This window comes from Calonectris borealis, chromosome 7, assembly GCF_964195595.1.
Source record: "Calonectris borealis chromosome 7, bCalBor7.hap1.2, whole genome shotgun sequence".
NCBI lineage: Eukaryota > Metazoa > Chordata > Aves > Procellariiformes > Procellariidae > Calonectris > Calonectris borealis.
Genome location: NC_134318.1, coordinates 25,714,845 through 25,733,767, shown reverse-complemented (window position 1 = coordinate 25,733,767; position 18,923 = coordinate 25,714,845). Strand labels below are relative to the sequence as shown.

The 18,923-nt window shown below is 36.4% G+C and overlaps 1 protein-coding gene across 1 annotated transcript in view; it reads left to right on the top strand.

Moving 5' to 3' along the window:
- The window catches only part of PLCE1 (phospholipase C epsilon 1), a 139,569-nt gene that overhangs the window by 48,362 nt on the left and 72,284 nt on the right, over positions 1 to 18,923 (top strand). The window lies entirely within an intron of this gene.

Sequence of the window (18,923 nt, the reverse complement as noted above, 5' to 3'; positions counted from 1 at the left end):
TGTTTACCTGTAACATAGGCAAAATACAACTGTGTTTAAAACATGCTGTGATTAATATTTTAGTTTTTAATGCCTGTGTACATTGTAATGTATTTCGTTTAAACATATCATTGCCTTTGTACAGGCATTATGCAAATATATTCTTAAGTGTAAGAGGATTCTATTTTTATTTGATTGAAAAATATGAATTATCTGGGTAATTCTAGTTTTATTTTGTAAAACGTTTGGGAGTAGGAGGGTTGTGTATGCATCTTACTCTAAAATTACCGGTGACAAATGATTTGAAGAAAAAGGTCTTTTAATAATGCATATGAAACAAAATTTAGTTTAAATCAGTTATCTTGCAAGTAAACATGCAGGCTTCAGTTTACTGGCTTTTAAGACATTTTTTTAAAAAAACAAGTATAGTTCTTTCTGTTCCAAATTAGGAAACAGCTTGGTCAAACCTTTTTTTCAGTGTTGGGGAGCATTGTCTACTGACCATGTTCTTTTGGAAGTTCTTTTCTTGTGCTGCCACAGAAACATGACATGCTGGAGGAAGTAGAAACTAACAAATTTGTGACTGTACTGAAAGGAAAAGTTGAGTAATCCACCTACGCAGTTCTTTCAGTGAGGGTGATAGCTCTCTTAAGAAAAAGTTTCCATCTGAACCTGAAAGGTAGGGGTTTTATTCTACTTGTAAAAATAATTATCATAAACAAGTTAGCTAATCTTTAGTGTTTTATTATGGAGCTTATTGATAGGCTCAATGTAGTCGTGTTGTTAAATGCATGACTGTAAACTGTAGAATATCACTTAATGGGCATGTGGCTGGGCAGCAGGTGTAGAGCCTGGTTGCTTCCCCTCATGCCTTTTGGCTTTGTGGGAACTGTATTTTTTAGTGCCTTCTTTTTAAACTCAGTGGTACTCAGAATTGCACCAAAGTGCTTCATTCACACAAGCTTTTTACTTTTTTTTTTCTTATTTTTTTCTGAAATTGTGAAAATATACAAAGGTGTCCCCCATTGTCTAGAGCATAATGACTTACTGTCATACCTTATTCAAAACAGTTAAAACAGCCAGCAGAGCACAAAGCTCTTTTCCTACCCTCTCGTCTAGTCACCGAAGCCTTCACAGTAGCACATGGACCTTTACTATTCAGACTGGGAATAGATTCTTTTCACAGAGGTGAGAGGCTCTCAGGGAAAGTGCTTGAAACTTTTCCTTTTCTCTTCCCAATCAAAAAAAAAAATCAATTTGTGCACGTGTGTTGATCACTAGTACACCAGTATGAGGGAGAATGAAGTTTTGCTGGTAAGAAAGTCACAAGCCGTTTAGAAAGTTACAGCTCAGACCAATAACTTAAGTTCAGTCTGAAAGCAGTAGAAAACTGATGCACAGGGGACATAGAGTGGGTGGACTACTGAATTCCATACTTCATGATTTATGAATCGCTCTAAGGGGCAGCCCACATACAGCTTGCGTTGCAGTATATCCAGTCTTGTGCCAAAGACATGTAATATGGTATCAAGGTCCATGTCAAGTAGATGTGTATCTTCTACCAGGTAAAACCATTCTTCAGCTTTGCTACAAGTCAAGCTTCAGTACAGACATGAAACTGTGGACACAATTTAGATGGTTGTCAACTCTAGTGTAATTACTACTGTACTTGCAATGATTTTCAAGACAGTTCTTAAAAAGCTTCAAAAGTGGAAGTGAATTTGTTTATTAAAACCAGTCTGTATCAGCTAGTCTTGAAAAGATCTCAAGGGCTGTTTGATTTATGTTTGGAGGACCTCTTCTGGACCAGACAACATTCCACTATTTTTCCTTCAAAATGTTTGCAATTCCTGGAGATAAAGTTCAGCACTCTCTTGCATAATCTGTTCAAAGAGGAGCCCACTACTTTAATGGGGAATGTCCTTCATGATTTAAAAGGAAGACGTCTCAAAACCTTTATATGCTCTGTAGTAAGGAATTTTATGTAATATCCGCCCCGGAAATAGGGATTCTGCAAACACAGAGTCCCTAATGCTGGGATAGGTTCCTGGTTTTATGCCTCCCCAGCACTAAGCATGTTTGAATTCTTCATGTTCAGTCCTTCAGGAGTTATTTAGTGACCTGAGCAATGAACCGTACAGTCACAAGTAGTCTAACTCCAGGAAATACTGTTCTAAGGTTTTGTTTTGTAGCTAAAGACCCTAAATGCTCTGAGTCCCCAGGGCTAGGATGGTCTTGCGGGCAGATCAGCTGCCAGTGTTGTTAGTTCCAGAGAAGGCTTCCAAACATACCAGACCTCCGAAGCCAGAATTCCCAGTCACGTGGATCTGGGACTGAGAGTCTTTAAAAACTCATGTTGGGCCTGCTCTGTAGGAGGCTCATCTCTTGGGTCTGGAGCAGTGAGCCTGCAAGCCCTGCTCTCAGATGGCTCACAGAGCTGTCAGGCTCCCGACTGAGGAGCTGCGACTCCGGTCCCGGTAGCACAGGGACAGTCTGAGAGTGGCCTCCTGGGAACCACAGATGCCTGGAGTTCCCACAGCTGGTCAGGGACATTCACATCCTTTTCTGCATCTTTGTTACTACAGAGAACATAATTTTCACGTATGAACACTGAAGACATTTCAGCTGCACTGTTTTAGCACCTCTGTATGTAACTCAGAATTTCTGGTTAGTAAGAAGTTTTGAGAACGTCTTTCAATGGGATTTGGATTGAAACCAGATTTCTTCCCCTGGAAGGGAAATCCTGCTTCTCAGCCTGTTCTGTTTCTTACAAATTGATTGTTACAGAAGTTTGTTAATAGTTGTTAAACAGGCCAGAATTTTCACTGGAATCGTATTTGAAGACTCAGTCATTGTCACAGTTCATGTGGTGTTGACAATTTTTTTTACAGAAAGTGAAAAAAAGGTTTGGGTCTTTTTTTAAATCTTAAGGAAGATCTTAAGGGTATGTGAAAATGTTTGTGCTTTGTATTTGATGCCTGTGTCCAGAGTCATTGTTGGAAAGAAACTTGTACCCTTCCTTCCCTGCGCCCCTGCACCTGAACCCATTACGAGGATAACTTCTGTAGCTTTGTAATCTAAGAAAAACAAAAGAAAAGTGAAAAGAGGTGTCTGAGGATGGAGCAGACGGCAAACATTTCCTATCAACATTCTTTTCACTTTAGCATCTTTCAAAGCTATTTAAGTGTGATGCCTCTTTCTTAAGTGATATATATCAGACTACATCCTTGATTACTGTTGTTCATCTTCCAGAGAAAGGTTACTCAGAACTTTTTGAAAAGACAACAACAATTTTTGACCAAGAACAGAAGGAAGCTAATTTGTCTGAAATATAGTCACACGGGCAGACTATATTGATCTTAAGAAAACCTACTTCATTTATCCCTCAGTATTCAGAGATTACCTTTTTTCTGTAATCAGACTTTGCTATCAGCAAAGATTGGGCAGCAAACAGGACCCGAGTCTCTGGGTCAGGCTTTTCCCACTGTGTTTCTTGTACCGTTTGCGCAAGGTTTATTGTTACAATATTGGGGAAATTCCAGGATCCCTGAAGCTGGGGCAGTTGTCTGACAGCTATATGGGCTGTGCAAGCTTTATGTGCACAGACTGAGGAAGGCCAACATGATTTAGCTGGTTTGTGGTCTGCTTAACCTTTGGGCCCAACGGTTAAGACCAGCTAGAGTGAGTGATAAAGCCAAATGAGCTGAGTTTAAGACCTGAAAAGATGAAACATGTCTCAGGCCAAGAATCTGAGGTAAGAAGATGGGTCAGGCAACACGCTGTAGGAGAAGAAATCAAATCCAGGAGGTACGTCAGACAGATAAGGTGGCCTGAGGCAAGGGTGTGGGTCAGGAAACCAAGGATTTCATGCTACCGGTTGACTGCAGGACGTAGATCAGAAAGACCCGGAACAAGTGCAGGTCATCTGCTCAGGGGCAGAATTAGGAGTGAGATGGCAGGAAGCACAGGTCAAGGCTGAAATGGCAGAAAGAAGGAGAAAGATTTGGGAGGACAGCTGTAGCCAAGGGACACCTGGGACTGTCTGGAGCTGGCTACGACGGTTGTCTCTGTAAACTGGCAGGAGGGAAAGACCTGCCAGTCAGTCTCCTGGACCTGTCACCGCCTGGTCAGGCCTGGTTGCAGCCAGGTTGGTCACAGCAAGGGCAGTAGGAGAAGGACTTAAGGAGGATCCTTGCCAACATTAATTTAACAAAAAATTCCTTCAATCCAACATGTTTAATACATTGCAGGCACAGAGAATTAAGCTCTGCCAGCATAGCTTGTCTTGTCCTTATAGTCCTCGTTCTGGGTTCAGCAAGGTATATTGCTGCAAGATGAAAAGATACATAATTGATCCAGGCAGTAGATTGAAGTTAACTAGTGTAAGTAATCTAAGTAAAAAAATTAAAAATATTTTAATCTGTAAAATTGCTCCTTTGGACAGAACAAGTATCATACTCATGGTACAGGAAGGTACATGTTCGTATGGGTCTGGATATCAGTGTATAGAGCTAAGCAGTTAAGAAACAGAACTGAGTTTTGGATGATTTTGTTTAGATTTTAGTTCCAATAATATTATGTGGCACTTTGGTACACTGATGATCCTTTAACTTGTGTAGCTGAGTCTCTGCTTACAGCAATATTTTTGTTGGTAGTCTATAGCTGTTGTTTCCACCAGCAGAAAAAAGAGTTTAATTCATAGAATGAGTCTGACTGTGCTATTACAGCTTTGTTGTGAGGAAGGGCATGAAGGACATGCTAATGTCTGTGGATGAAGGCTGAGAGTGCAGGAGTTTGTGCAAAGTAATGTTAGTTTTAAAATCAAAATTCTTTTTTTTTTATGAAGAGTAATTAGTCTTCAGAAAAAATGAAATGGGATTCTAAGTGCAGATAGTTAATCCCTAAACTGCTTTATTATTGTTTATTATTTTAAAGGTCTGAGCATTTGTTTGAATGGGCCTTGTAAAAGTAGTGTCCATGGGAACTTTTAAAGTGTAGAATGGAACTTTTTTGGTATGTTTATGTTAGCATGTCAATCATAAGCAAAAAACCCCACGGACCTCAAGCCTCAAGATGACTCGAGAGTCATCTCTAAAGATTCCCTTGAAGTTTTGTTTCTAGGAAACAAATTAGAAGAAAATCAACTTTTGTAGGATCATGCTGTTTTATTTATATCCAGACACAATTTTTTTTTGTTAAATTCTAAGATATACTGTACAGTTTTCTTTGTAGAATCAAGAACATTCTGATTTTTTTCTTTAGGTTTTCAATATTTGCTTTTATAATTAGTGGAAAATTCTTTAGTATTGATCCTATAATGATGAGAAATGTTTAATCTGATGGTTTATTTTGTATTTTTGTGGGGAGGTAGCATTAATAAAATTGATACCTATAAATAAAATTAATTTTAAAATTCTAGACTATATCCCCATGGAGGTCCTTTTATTATATTTAACATGAATTCTTCAGAACTCTAAGTGAGTTAGTTTTCAGCTGGAAGTTGGAAACAACACTAAATTGGCATTCTTCCAATTAAGAAAGCATATGCTGGTATTGTCAATGAAAAAATAATGGTGCGTTGGCTGGGTTCCACGATCATTCCTCCAGTAGGGGTTTTTCAGACAAGACGTATATTCACCGTATAAACAAAGTGATTCTAAGTGTACTGCTCGCATTCCAGTTCTGCACGGATCGCTCTCTCAGACTTCCTGGGGAAATGGAGAAAGGTTTCTTGTGGCAGTGTGTTGTTTTTCAGTCTTGTGTACTCCAGCAAATTTCATAACTAACTTTTCACTGATGTAGTCCTGCTGCTTGTAAAAGCGATGTAAACTGTCTGTAGACAAGGCTAAGGTTAGAATGAAGAAAAGAAGTGATAAAAATGGCAGAGCCTGATACTAACGCCTGCTGGGATCAAGGCAGAGTTTTGGTGACTATGTAGTTTACTAACATAGATGCAGCCTGAAAGGCTATGCCGTCTTTTTAAGACCCTCTATTTGTAATTTCTTTACAGTTAATCACACTTCTGGAGGCCTTGGGGAGGTTTTCTTCTTTGCCTCTCAAAGAAACTTTTTTGGATTGTTGCCTAAGTCTTAGTCCTTTGTCCCGTTACAGCTAGTGCTATTGCCTTTTATTAGAGACTCTAGTGCAGAGTGCAGAATAGCTGTAAAGGTAGGGCATTGCTAATAAAGAAACCCATGTCGCGGTTTTTGTAATGCTTCAGCTGAAGTTTCCTAAAACAAAACTAACTCTGTTTATTGCTTTTGGCCTGTTTAAACAACACTGATATAAATATAACTTGTACAAAAGCTTGGGTGTAGGCTAACTTATTTCTTAATATATTCAAAGACAAAAATCCAGCAGAATTTAAATCACTCTTGTTTACAACTCTGCTGTCAAAATCAAATGCTTTTAGTCTTAGCAGGATGTATGCTCGTCCTTAATTTCTAAACTTCCTTCCATTCGAATCCCAGTGTTTCAACTTTTATCTGGGGAGGTGGGTAACCTGACCTTTCAGTGAGCCAGCCAAATGCATGTCTTCTTCATGGCTTACAAAAGGCATGTCAGTTATGCATTTTGCCACAGTTTGTAGCTTTAAACTGAGCAGCTGTTGCCTGACTGTTAGTTTGGACAAGTGCAGCGTGCAGACGCTCTGTGGTATTGGAAGTACCTGCTCTTCTGGCACTTTAGGAGGAATCTAGGATTCAATGGAAGACACGGTTGCTGGTAAGATTTGCATTTCTGTGACCGATAGTACATGGTTCTGATTATATGTGGGTAGTTAAAGTGATAGTTTTATTTCCAGAGTTATAAGTAGATTGGGTAGGGGGTTTCTAATCTAATACTGGATCTATAATGTCTGCATTTAATAACAGTGCTTTAAGGACACTTAAAACTGTTGCTAGGTGGAAAATGAAGTAGGGATTTAATATAAACAATAGGAACTTAAAGTCCTCTCCCAGTCTTAAGTGTGCATTTTGTATTTCAACTTGTTTGAAATGGCATGTAATATAAATCTTTATAAGTAATGTAGGTATACTTTGCATTTATTCAGTTCACACTGCAACTATTTTGATATCAAATTATGTTGTGGGACTTTCCTTTGTTTCTTATTCTACAAAAATAAGTGACTGTTATGAAAAAAGCTGGACAAAATATGAATGTCAGATATAATAGAAGTTTTTAAAAGTACTAGAACCAGGTAATTATTTTCTTCCCTGAAGTTTATAAATGACTCAAATGTTACAAGTTAGTAACATATTTTTGAATGTAAATCCACTTCTGCTTTTTTTCTTCAGCAAGCTTTTGTTCTTGGATCTTCGATATAGAAGTTTATAACTTGTAACCAATTTGTGTTTTGTGGATGCTTAAGTCAGTTGATTTTTTTCCCTTTCTGAACAACATGAGTGCATAGCAGCAGGTAGAAGAAATGTTCTGCTACTAATTGGTCATAAAGAAACACGTATATTGACTTTTTTTTTTTTAAACTGGCACGTTTAAGTTGAATGAATGTTCATAATATTTTACTCTGTGAAAGGAATGTCTTTTTATGTGCTAACCCTCCCATTTCCCCTAATCTGGCTGTTAGCTAAAGGCTATGACAAACATTCACCATTCAAAGAGATAGTATCCCATTGCAATAGAAAGATTGTATTGGTTGTCAACACCTCTATTTTCACCTCAGTGATTTAGACAGCACAGAAAAAAAAAGCCCCTATATCAAATGTATCTGTATTAATTGCAAAATAATGGTGTTTTTAATCCCTTTATTCAGTCAGTGATAACCAATCTGAGTAGGATTGCAAGAAATCGAGGGAAAATGATGTTAGTTAATTTTAGAAATGTTAAAATTATAAATTCAACTCAGACCCTGCCTTTGATAGGCTGATTTGTGATGGTTTTAGCTTTGATTTGAGGTAGAATGATGAAAGCATTTTCTAGAAAATAAGCTGATATGAGAATTTTTGTTAGTGCATAATTTGTTTAGTTTTTATTTAAGGGGCTTCATATTGACATAGTTTTTTAATGTTTAAGTATTTGCTTTGGAAATAGTTGTTATATTGCCACAGGCAGAAGTGGTGTCTTCTGAGAGCATTTTTCTTTGGGGGAAGGAAGGAAATCTCAATCTGAAAAAACTGTAGTTTTGAATGCCTTTTAATATGTTGCTGTTAGATTTGGATAAGATTTGATCTGAAGTTGTTCACCTGTATTTGCTTGTTCAGAATTAAATTGCAAAGCTCTGCAAAGAAATTGAACAAAGATTTCTTTAACATGGATATTTCCTTATATAAATGGAGTAGTTATTGAAGTATCATAAATATGTATGACCTTTTCTAAAAATTCTTACAAGATTTTTTTCAAATAAATTGCTCTTCTACTGAGTTTCCAGAAGTTTCAGATTGGAATTCAGAAGAATTCAGATTGGAAACATTGTTAGTCTTTGGGCCCTGATCCTAAAATAGCTATACCTAAAGCCATTAAACTACATGGGGTTTTTTTTTTACTACACTTTGTTTTGTAGAATATTTGTAGGTAATATTACTGTTTCGTGCTACTTCCAGGTATGGAACTGCAGCCACTGGAACTGTATTGAGACTTCTGCAAATCTCAGAAAGGTCATAATGTGCCAAACGTCCCAGTTTATTTTCATGTACTCAACCATCCTGATCTGCACAAGGTCATGCTAGAATTTGTAGGTTAAAGACTTGATAGATCTTTTTAGATCTTTAAAAAACGTCATTTTTATTGGTGAATAAATTAGACAAAAATAGTGTTAACAAAAAGCACAATAAACCATTATGGCATTAATAATTTAAGCTAAAAACCAGTACAGTAACTAATTTGAACTTAAAAAAGATCAAAAATGGTTAGTGTGGTCAGAAAAGAATGCTTTTGCCATATTTGCTGAGAAGAGTTACATCATAGTAATTAGTTCTGGTTTTGTGTCAGTGTAGGCACTTTCTTGACTGAGAAAATTTAATTAATATTTTATGAACTTATTTGTGGTGTCATACATTAAAGCACCATGAAATAGTTTTGTTATTATTTAAGCTTAATAGTGTCTTCGATTTGAGAGAGAAAATGAACATTAAAAGTAGACTTTCATTCTAGGTATCAGATCTTCATAATATGCTGTTCTGTAACTGCCATGAAGTAGAAGGGATCAAATTAAATCACATAGTTCTTGTTCTGCCTCATAGGTAAAGGATTTGCGAATGTAAAACCTCCTAAAAGCTGTCAACAAACCATTCAAATATGGTGCATGGAGCACAAAAGAGAAAGAGGTGCTGGCTTCAGGTACTGGTTGTCTTGAAGATGGTGGTACGATTTTGCGTACAAGCTTAGCGTTTGGGAGGAAAAAACTTCAGGAAGTTTCTACAACCATATGTAGAGTGAATTGGTTTAAAAAAGACAACAGGGAAAAACTAAAATATATTTAAAATTCCTGTATGCAGAGATACAACTAGAACTGTGTCTATAACTAGGATTTCTATTTGCTCCCAAACCCAAAAAATACTAGACTTTTTTTTTTTGCAAAAGAAACAGCCAAACACCCCAAAACCCAAAACTTCTTTTGAACATCAAAAGGAAAAAATAGTCTTGTTTTGTCTATGTGGAATTATATGATTTAAAAAGAACAAATATAGATCAGCTTCAGAATGAAAAGGTGATATTTTTTATTTTGAGACTGTCACTTTTGCAAAAGCTATCAACTGATTGGCCAAAACATTTGGATAAACTCAATATAAATTCATGAACACTTTAGTCACGCAAATATGAAATAATTTTATTAAAAATTTTGTGCAGAGATTCGGTGTTTAACATGCTCACTTTTGCAAAAATATGTTCTTTCAAAAAATGTTTCTTTTTATGTATAAAATATTATCTCTTTTAAAAAAACATAATTGCTTTCTAAGCCATGTAGAAAGCCTGAAAATGGTAGTTTTGCATTTACATTTTATTTGACTTACAGCAGACTCTTGCAGACTACGTTCCTGCATATTTGATCTCTCTCTCATATGATTGAAAGTTACAAGAACTGCAAGCATGTTGGGTGTCACAAACAAAACAAAAGTCCAATATTTGCATAGTTTGGAAATTCACTACATTTTTTAAAAAGAGAAACAAAATTGCTCTTGTTCCATTACTTTTGGCCTCCACAATGAATGGAAGTTACAACTAGAATAAGGTTAGTATTATAATATTTTATTTCTTAGTAATAGCTACAATAACAAAATTGATGAAGTCATGGAAGTAACAGTTTTCTGATTCTACTGGGCAGAAAATTATATCACTTTTTATGTCAGCATGGGAGGACTGGTGAGAAACAGCCTGCAAAAAAGCACTTGTTGGTTATGGTGCATCACGAACTGTCGGTTAAGCACGCCGTGTTCTGGTAATATGTTTGCTGTTTTACTGGGAGGCAAAAATAAATCAGTCACATGTAAAAGCCATGCAGTAGTCCTCTCAGTCTTGTTGTTGCTGACTGTCCAGCTTCGAGCACTTCCTATAGAGAAAAGTTCAGGACATACATGATAACCTTCAGATGGGTAACAATTACTCTAAGGAGAAAGTAAACAGATGTCCTTATGTCTACTGGGAGTGGGACAAAAAATGGATCTGAACAGCAAACACCTCACTGTAGGTATTGTGATAGAAGGGGGATTTGACAGAGGAGGGGTCCAGTCAAATTGAAGGACTTCTTTTAAATGTCACTTGAAGAAAATGAACACAGGTGGTGTTGGCTGGCTTAACTAGCAGGACAAAAGCAGCAAAGGTGGTGAGAGAAGAGATGCATGTGGCCGAATACAGAGGGACTAATTTCAGAAAGATCTTACAAGAAAGGGAAAGCTTGAGAGGCAAAAAAGAAAAGTTTAGTGATGGCATGGATGATGTCACATCAAATTTTAAGACAGGAGGGCAATAAGAGCATGTTGTTTGGGAAAGTAGGACAGCTCATAGAATTGTAAAGCCTAATGGAGACCTCTAGCTATAGTCTGACATCCTTTTAAGATGTCATTTACTTAAACCCAATTGTCTCTATTTTAAGCTCAGTAGTTGAAAGGCAACAGTGCTAATGTACAGCTTTCGGAGGATGCCTTAGAACTATCATCCACGTGCACAGCTTTTTCCAATGGATGCTCACAATCAAAGAGGGGTGACTTATTTCTAGTTTGAGTTTGTCTGTCGTTAAGGACCAACTGTTTGTTCTTGTTGTGCCTTTTCTGCTGGATTAAAGTCTTTAAAAACTGACAAATTTCTCCTGTTGGAGATGCTTACATATGTACTACAGTCAAGTCACCTCTCAATTCTCAATTTATTGAACTAAAGTTAATTTATGAACTGAAGGGTCTCACTATTCAAGCCTGGAATAATTTTATCGCTCTCTTTTGCACGCTCTGTGTCTTTAAAAACATTGAAAAGATACTGCATTCCATTTTAAACCTTAAGCCCAGTACAGGTAGCGTGGCACCAGATGGAAGAGAAAGAAAGAGAGCTGTTAATTTTTACTATGTACTTTTAGAGAAGGAATTAGTTGCATTTGAAGCCTTCAGATTAAGCGAGATATCTTAAAATCTGAGGAGGTAATCTCAGAAGGCCAACGGCATCCTGGCCTGTATCAGAAATAGTGTGGCCAGCAGGAGCAGGGAGGTGATCGTGCCCCTGTACTCGGCACTGGTGAGGCCGCACCTCGAATCCTGTGTTCAGTTTTGGGCCCCTCACTACAAGAAGGACATGGAGGTGCTGGAGCGTGTCCAGAGAAGGGCAACGAAGCTGGTGAAGGGCCTGGAGCACAAGTCTTATGAGGAGCGGCTGAGGGAACTGGGACTGTTTAGCCTGGAGAAGAGGAGGCTGAGGGGAGACCTCATCGCGCTCTACAACTACCTGAAAGGAGGTTGTAGCGAGGTGGGTGTTGGTCTCTTCTCCCAAGTAACAAGTGATAGGACGAGAGGAAATGGCCTCAAGTTGAGATTTAGACTGGACATTAGGAAAAATTTCTTCACCGAAAGAGTGGTCAGGCCTTGGAACAGGCTGCCCAGGGAAGTGGTTGAGTCACCATCCCTGGAGGTATTTAAAAGATGTGTAGATGAGGCGCTTAGGGACATGGTGTAGTAGTGGACTTGGCAGTCATCGTTGGACTCTATGATCTTAAAGGTCTTTTCTAACCTAAATGATTCTATGATTCTAGATACTAATTTTGAGTTCGTTTTTGGATAGCAAAATCATTAATTTTGAAAGTTTTCATGTTAGAAAAGGACTGCAAACACCTTTTCCAGTATAATCTGCTAAAGCTAATGACAAAGACACAATTCATTAAAAAGTCTTGTGACTGTTTAGAAGAGCTTTTATGTAGTAAGTGTATTAATCCTGTGAAAACCAAATGGAATAAATGCTTTCATTTTTACAAGATACCTAGTTACAATGGTATAATACGTATAGCTATGCTCTGTTTGCTTGAACACAATCTTGTATAACTGTATCTTTGTTAATTTAGCTTACACTAATTCCCAAATGACATGAACTAAACGAAAACAATTATGGAAAATAATTGCTTATAGCAGGATTTGTCTAGCAGAACTATAGCAGTTCACTAGTGAGGCTGTAAAAAAGCTTGCATGGATAAATAAGTATTTAAAGCATTTATATTTGATGTAGGAAGAAGTAAGTGATTTTGAGGCAAGTCATAGATGTTGAAATCTCTATTGTGAAGTTAAGGTTGATTCAACAGTTTGTGTAGTCTATTGTTTTACTTCTTTCGGCTTCTAGACATGTGCCTGCCCTGTTCTCTGCAGTTTGCTGTATTCCACTAATCCCTCTATGGCTTAAACTCCTGAGTCATTGAATAGATTCAAGTTCTAAGGCTAAATCACGCAGGATCCTCCACTCTGTAATTTAAATACATCTGAAACAAAATCTTTGCAGCTTTGACTTCTCGGCTGTTCTTGTTATTGTGCTGAGTACTTTTCATTAAGCTACATATACTTGTGCTGTCTCAGGACTACAGATTCTTTCTTGGACTTCACAGTTTTATTAAGCACACCAGCACTTCCATTGAGATAGATGCATGCTTTAGAACAGCTTTTGAGGGCATCAGTGAATTTCAGCAGGCAACTTACTAGTTTATTTGTTTTGTGTCTGTTGGCCTGGTTAAATCATGACTATTGGAATAAACCGAATTGAGAGAGCTAGTAGAACAGAACGGAAATTTCATAAGCCAAATAGGCTACTAAGAAGTGGTAAAAAAAAATGGCAACTGCTAAACTAACTGCTAAATCATATCAAGAAATTGTTATTAATCTTATTTTTAAAATGAAGAAATAACAAATTGAGAGATTAAGACATTTGCTGTGGTTTTTCAGGAAATCTGTCACATTCTCTGAGACCAGGCCCATGCCATTTACTATAAGACTCTACTGTTCAACAAATAATTAAGCTTAAATATGTTTTTGCTGATTCTCTGAAAAAATTTGCAGATCATTTTTGCGTACTGATACATAGCTCTAGAAATAATTTAACCAAAGAAATTACTTAAATTTACTGGACCTGAATGTTAAGTAATCAAAGAAGCAGTATCCAAAAGAGTTAATTGGTGGTTCATGTTCTGCTCTCCATTATGAGTGCTTTATATGAGTGAATGCATGTACTTAAGTATATTTGGAGCAGCTGAGAATCTTATGCATATTTTGTTGATTGCTATAATCTACATGAATTTGAGGATTTATTTAAATGGAAATTTTATAAATTCATATACAGTTGTATGTTTATTCTGTCAATAAGTTTTTAGCTTTCTGATACATTTTCAAATGTTCAAGTTTGTTCATACAGCTGTGTTTTTCACTTAGTGAGGTTTACCTTTTTGTATAGAAGTAGCAAAAGTTTCAAGAATTTCTAATAAGCTTAATTTTAGGTCACACCACTCTGTTCCATGGAAGTTAAAAGATGCCCTAGCATTTGCAGATTTTACATATACAGGTGAATTTTCCTCTTGACTTTAGTAATTTTATACGTATATTTATGAAGATTTACCCGCACATGAACAGTGCAGACTGTTTTCCTGAGAATATAGCAGAGAAAGCTCTTTTACTAGCTCATCAAGAAAGATGTACAGAAAGATTTAAAGAGTGTAAGACATTGCATTATATATGACACCTGGACGTTCAAACCAAAAGGTATTATGAAGGAAAATATTAGAATTTTATAGAAACTGACTTTTTACTGGACAAAACATTTCTTTTTTTAGTTACTTGTTTGGAATACTAATTATTTCTCCTGGAAAAGTATTTTAAATATATGCTAAGAGCTTTAATTTTATACAGAATACAGGTAATAATTTCACAAATAGAGAAATCATTTTGACCAGTTATATAAGCACAAAGAATAATACATTTTCTCAATGTTTGCTGTGTTTCCATTTCTAGACTTCTTGGCTGTACTGTCAAGAAAAGTATTTGGTTTGATGAATACTCTTTCTGTCATAGTTGGACATGTTGAACATGAGAATCTGTTGCTAAAAACATGTATGCAAATTTTGCCTTTGACCTGGCAAGTAACTAGCTCAGTGAGTTACATGTTAACCCAGGTAAACCGCTTCTTATATGTAATTTTACAATTTACACTAAATTCTGGGTTGCCCTCAGTAAATTCCATGGATACCTGGTAGCTCACCTGGCCACGTTTGTACTGCGTGGTAGTCGTGGCTCTCACTGGAGTGGTGAGGTAGCCGTAGATGGCTAGATCCTTCAGCCATTGGTATAGCCACTGAAATTAAGTCACCTTGCACTTGATGTGTTCTGTATGTCAGTGGAAGCACTTTGATCATATTGACCTGGGTTTTGCTGAATTTTATTTCTCTTTTTCCTCTTAAAATGCCTCTCAGCATCCTTTAAGGTGGGCTCCTGGCACAGTCTTTGTGATTCCAGAAACCTTGCTAAGAATATTTGGCTAGTAGCAATACTTTCTTAAAAGAAATACTGGCATGCTATAATACTTGTATAACATCACAAACATGACTTACTATGATGAGAAGTTGTAAAATCATGTAAATCCTTTATAGAAATAGCATATGAATTTCCTTTAGCTTCCCATCATCCTCCTCATGGGAAAAATGAGCTTTTAAGGATGCCTGCTGTTATAACCCTTTTGAAAGTTTTCTAGTAATTGGTGTAGTTAGATGTTTGCATTAAAAGATACCTATTTAAATTACCTTTTAAATTTTTGAAATTGCATTTTAAAATGATGAATAGCTTCTTTAATTTAATTTTGTAAACTCATTATGCAATCCTTTTCTTTACTCAGTAAATTTAGCTATGGTAATTGGTCTTTACCAAATAGGTATTTACTACACTGGAAACTTGCATTCAAATTGCAACATAGGAAAACATGTGAGGCTAGGGATGAGAAGAGGATTGCTGCTACTCTAGGCAGAGAGATTGGTTTTACTTTTCCCAAGTTAGAGGGGGAAGTAATCTACACAAGAAAAGAGCTGAATTACTTCCCTTCTGAAAAAATGCTATGGCAAAAATTAGATTTTATTGCTCTGTAGTTACAGGCTTTCCTTTTCTCAGGCTGGGTTCTTGGGTTATAGTTTAACCCTAAATGAAAAAAACTAATTTGACATTTTTTCTACATTTACAGTAATCTAGTTTTAATAGATATTACATATTCACCAATGAGTTTGGAGAAAAGACTATGTCTGGGGGAAGAAAAAAACATACATAATCCACCCCAAACTAAACAATAAACACGTATTAGAAAAGCTCCCTGCGCTTTTCCTGCACTGATCCCTTTGCATGTTGTGTGTTGTAGTTTTATACATGAGATACTCTCCAGGTGTCTCGGGCTGCCTGGGTTGGCAGACACTCTTCAAGGTTCCCACAGCTTTCAGCTAGTGTGCATCTCCACCTGCTTGTTTCTTTGATATTGCAGAATGTATGTGGAAGAAACATGTTTCTGTGGTATTTTTAAATTTTTCATTTAAGTATTTGTTAAGTAACAAACTTTTTGATCTGAGAGCGCTTACAGAACTTAGCACGTTATGTCGTATTTCTCAGAGAAAGAGTAAAACCTGTTTCTAGTTCTTTGTCTTCACTTTATATCCTTTTTTATTGTTTTCATTATGCCTCTCCATCACAGCCAATCAATGTTGAAGACATTTATCAGTTGTTAAAATCATTTTTAAGCCAAAGTACCTTTTACACTGCCTCCAAGTATAGTCCTTTAAAACGTACATGCTTAACTTGATGAGACTTTGCCTGTATAGTCCGACATGGCTTTTACGGTAGTTCATAAATGTGACTGTATTAATACTAGCTTTGAATACTAGCTTTGAATACTAGTCCGCATTTAACTCCACCCACAAGAAAAAAGTGTAAATGATATATAGAATAAAAATTTAACTCCCAACTACAAGAAAAAACGCAAATAATATATAGAATAGAATAGTTCAAAATAGTTCAGTTGGAAGGCACCTACAATAATCATCTAGTCCAACTGCAATAGCTAGCCTTAATTTCTTTTAATCCAAATTTAAGAGATTGTACCTGTGTTTATCTAGGAATATATGTAAGGATTACAGCAAGGACGTGGGCTCTGATTTTACTTCTGTGTTTTTGCGTGCTGTAGATAGGACACAGACAGAATAATATTTTGAATGCAGAAACCAAACCTGGGGTAGCACAGCTCTGGATGTGTGTGGGCAGAGGTAGCTGACCACTGTCACAGCACACTGTGGGACATGTGGGAAGAGCCATGTATCTACTGCACAGAATTCTCAGTAGATATTGTGGCTGCAGCCGGGTTACCAAGTGGGTCATTAAATAAGACTGAAATTTCCAGGGTTTTTCTTGTCAGTTAATCATGTATTCATTTTCACATCTTAAATGTCCCCCTCTCTTTTTGACCAGTTCCAGTGAATACTCTTTTAGTATGTCTTAAAATACTTGTATGCCATTTCTTTAATAATGAAGTGCAAGTGCTAAATGGTTGTGATTTAAGAGTATTTTGCCCTTCACACTGTTGTGAAACCCATAAATTTATTTCCAGTTCATCATTCTTCTCCATTTTTGGCATCTTTTTTAAACATATGTGTCCTTGGTTCATTCATTTATTCTTGTATGAGAGAGTCTTTTTATATTTTCCTCTACATAGTGAATTTTGAACTCAGAGGTAGAATTACCACACTGTAGTAACTATTTTTTTATAGCAGTATAGAATTCGCTATTCTTATTAACTCTTTGTTAAGTATCTTTCTAAATTCTTTCTATAACAGCACTTTGAAAGGCCATATTGTTCTTCATAGGTTCTTTCTGCTGTACACTGCTGACATGAATAATATAAAAATATTATCACAATAGTTTTGTGATGTTCCAATACATTTTTCTGACTGATGTACATCATACTACCTTCTCTGTTATGTCTTAGGGCATTTCTTTGTGTGTGTTAAATTTACGTTTATGTTTAAATACAGATATATTTCCTGGGGTTTATTTTCATTTGAAATCTAAAATATCTTGGATATCAAATTGAATTATAGCTGATACAATAATTCTCCCGTTCACAAAATGTTCTCATCAGGGAACATTCAGAGCACGCAGTGGAGTGAGTAACACTCACCAAAGCTAAGTGGCAAAGGTGTAGATTGAAGGGTTTCCGCTACAGTTAGGCGGATAGAAGTTGAATTTGTATTCTTCAAAGTGTAATATAAAAAAAGTCAACAAGGTTTCTTAGCAAATCACACAAAGATATTTTGAACGCAAGTGCATGATCAACAGTATTTGCTGTTATTAGTTCTATTCTCTGTCCTTTTTCTGTGAAATGATTATGTAGAGGACAGATCTCAAACGAACTAGTGTTATGATTGGATTCCCTTTAGGTAACTGCTGAAAGCAGGCCGGAATGATGAAACCTTTGAATTGATCAAACATTTCTCAAGTGTATTACATTCCTTTAAAATTCTTTCACTGCTAAGCTTCAGGGCTTAAATCGGCAACGTTAAAACAAGTGTTGTTGTTTTTACTGAATGTGATTTGGATTAATTTTGTTCCAATAATCAGTAAGAATAATAACCAAAATACCTTATGCAGCAAATTTGCCTCTTTTGGTTTATGTCGAAAATCTAGTAGCATCTTTCATGCACAGGATTGTCTTTTATAGGAAGATTCAAAAGGCAAGAATCATTAATCATAAAGACTGTACACTTATCAGATCTTACTTAATTCTCATGTTACTCCTTGACATAATTATACTTAAAATTAATTTCTCAGACTGGCATCTAGTCTTCATCTTGTACTGCTAACATCAATGGCAGTTTTAGTATTTGCTTCACTTGGTATGACACTGAAGCCATAGTGAACATTTTTATCGTTTTTACCTTAAAGGACTATATTTAATGATTGTTTTCCAAAGTGAAACAATTTTCATTGAAATAGTTCTTTGAATTTAGGCATTCCTATTCTCTGCAGTATTTGGGTAACTGGACAAGACGTGAATGTACATTCCTCTTTCCCCCCTATCCTTAAAGGGTCTCGTCACATGTGCTCTGGCCTTCAGGGTGAGACCAAAGTAAGGAAGATGATGTTTTTTACAAAATGCATTTCTGAGGATCTTAAAGCCAAAAATGCAATTCGGGTTTGTGTTTGTGGTAATTGTTAAAAGGTGTGCAGCTGAGGAGCAAACTGCAGCAGATCATTAACTAAATGCAGGGATTGCTGATGTGGAAGACCGGTGCCCTCAGGCTAGAAAGGAATGCTTCGAGGCTGAGGCTCTGAAACATTGAAAATGTCCGTTGTTGCAGTTTTGCAGTCATTTTACTGCAACTACAGTTTGTATAGTCTTTCAAATTTAAAAAGTGCCTAACACAAAAAAAAAAAAAGAAAAATTGAGATCATGAGCCTCTGCTTTAATGGGTACCTAACTTTATATACATGTTATTTTTAACATCCTTGTTT